At 63.2% G+C, this 2,500-nt stretch overlaps 1 pseudogene; it reads left to right on the forward strand.

Annotated features, from left to right (window-relative positions):
- Positions 1-2,500, forward strand: part of LOC126475592 (large subunit ribosomal RNA) — a 7,936-nt pseudogene that overhangs the window by 2,228 nt on the left and 3,208 nt on the right.

Below are 2,500 nucleotides of genomic sequence, written 5' to 3' on the forward strand. Positions count from 1 at the left end.
GAGAGGGCCACGTGGAGGTGTCGCGCCGGTTCGTACCCATATCCGCAGCAGGTCTCCAAGGTGAAGAGCCTCTAGTCGATAGAATAATGTAGGTAAGGGAAGTCGGCAAATTGGATCCGTAACTTCGGGATAAGGATTGGCTCTGAGGATCGGGGCGTGTCGGGCTTGGTCGGGAAGTGGGTCAGCGCTAACGTGCCGGGCCTGGGCGAGGTGAGTGCCGTAGGGGTGCCGGTAAGTGCGGGCGTTTAGCGCGGGCGTGGTCTGCTCTCGCCGTTGGTCGGCCTCGTGCTGGCCGGCGGTGCAGGATGCGCGCGCCTGCGCGGCGTTCGCGCCCCGGTGCTTCAACCTGCGTGCAGGATCCGAGCTCGGTCCCGTGCCTTGGCCTCCCACGGATCTTCCTTGCTGCGAGGCCGCGTCCGCCTTAGCGTGCTCCTCCGGGGGCGCGCGGGTGCGCGGATTCTCTTCGGCCGCCATTCAACGATCAACTCAGAACTGGCACGGACTGGGGGAATCCGACTGTCTAATTAAAACAAAGCATTGCGATGGCCCTAGCGGGTGTTGACGCAATGTGATTTCTGCCCAGTGCTCTGAATGTCAACGTGAAGAAATTCAAGCAAGCGCGGGTAAACGGCGGGAGTAACTATGACTCTCTTAAGGTGGCCAAGTGGCGGCGGTGTGGCTGCATCCGGAGTTGGCTTTTCGAAGTGCGGTCTTGATGTAGTCGTGCTGCTGCTGCGAGGTGCCTTCCTTGGGTTATAGTTACAGGGAGAGTGATGCGCAATACATGGGCCTAGCCCTCTTAGCTTCTCCTCTCCTGCTGTCTTCTCCCCTTCTCGTGGGCCCGCTGATTTTCGCAGAGTGGAAGACCGCACCAGGGGCTTGGGGGGGTTACCAGCCCCCCCTCGCATTATCCCTTTATAGTTGGGGGCAGCCTACAAGAAACAAGAGATGGTGGCCCTTCCGCTGAAGGTGCCACCCCAGCTACCCCAGCACCTATCCGGCCAACCGGCCGTAACGAAAATGCGATAGTTTGTGTAGCTCCCTTTGCTTGCAGTGAGTGCCACCGCACTTTTACCACGAAGAACGGTCTCGGGGTCCATCGCCGCCGCCAACACCTTGCGGCTGCCAACGCTGAGATCGTGACGGAGAGGCATCGCGCGAGGTGGACGGAGGAAGAAGTCCTGTCGCTCGCCAAGGCAGAGGCCGAACTGTTCCTTGAGAGGGACGCCCGGTTCTTCTTCGTTAATCAAGAGCTTATTAGGATGTTCCCCGACCGAACGCTTGAGGCAATCAAGTGCCGACGGCGGCAAGCTGCCCACAAGCAGCTTGTCCGCCAATTCATGGAGGCGCTTGAGATCGGTCGGGGGGAAGAGCCGGCGTCCCGCCGGGGAGCAGCGAGCTCGCTGCCTGACGCGGGCGAGGCCGCTGCGCCGCCCGTCGACGCAGCCGAGGACTTCGCGGCCGACACCACCGGGCCGCCGCCGGAGGGGCCGACTGACGCCGCCATCTGGGAGCATCTGGCGGGGCTACCTGCTTCCGCCCAGCGTTTCTCTGCTCTGGATCGAGTCATTGGTCTGGGGCGGGGCACGCCGCCTGATGTCATCCTGGGCATGCTCCCGGATGCCCTTGCGTCGGTCGGGTCCAGGGGGGAGAGGTCGATCACCAGGGCACAGCGGCCGCGCCAATCATCCAAGCGGCCGCCTGCCGCCCCGCCGCTGCAGAAGCGCAAGCGGCGCCGCTTGGAGTTCGCGCGGACACAGGACGCCTTCCGCAGGTCGCGTGCACGTTGCGTGCGCGGCTTGCTGGACGGCACCCTGCTGCAGCCGCCACCCGACATCCCCGGTCTGCTGGACTTCTGGGCGGACCTCTTCACGAAGAAGCCGATCTCCACCGCTGGCTTCATCCGTGACCGCCTTCTCCCGCACTCGGAGCCTGTCGCTCCTGAGTGCCTATGGGGGCCGGTCACACGTGAGGAGGTCGCTGCTGCCTTGCCGCCCAGGGGATCGGCGGCCGGGCCGGACGGCCTGACTCCAGCGGAGCTGCGGCGCCTGCCGCATGAAGTCCTGGTGAAACTCTTGAACCTCTTCCTCCTGGCCCGCGCCCTCCCCGAGCGTCTGCTTCGCGCCCGGACGTCACTTCTCCCCAAAACGGCTGCACCAACATCCCCCGCTGACTTTCGCCCCATTACGCTCTGCTCGGTGTTGGCGCGGACCTTTCACAAGGTTCTCGCGTCACGCCTGATGCGTGCATGTGCTGTGGACGAACGTCAGCGGGCATTCATCCCTCGGGATGGGATGTTGGAAAACACCTTCATCCTGGACACTGCTCTCACCGACGCAGTCCGCTCCTGTCGCTCTGTTTTTGTGGCATCGATCGACGTCTCTAAAGCGTTCGATTCGGTGGACCATGCTGCCCTCCGCCCCGTGCTGAGGGCTCATGGCCTGCCGGATTGCTTTATTGAGTACGTCGAAAGGTGTTACGAGGGTAGCACGACAGTGAT

This window comes from Schistocerca serialis, chromosome 4 (genome assembly GCF_023864345.2).
Source record: "Schistocerca serialis cubense isolate TAMUIC-IGC-003099 chromosome 4, iqSchSeri2.2, whole genome shotgun sequence".
In the NCBI taxonomy this organism is placed as follows: Eukaryota; Metazoa; Arthropoda; class Insecta; order Orthoptera; family Acrididae; genus Schistocerca; species Schistocerca serialis.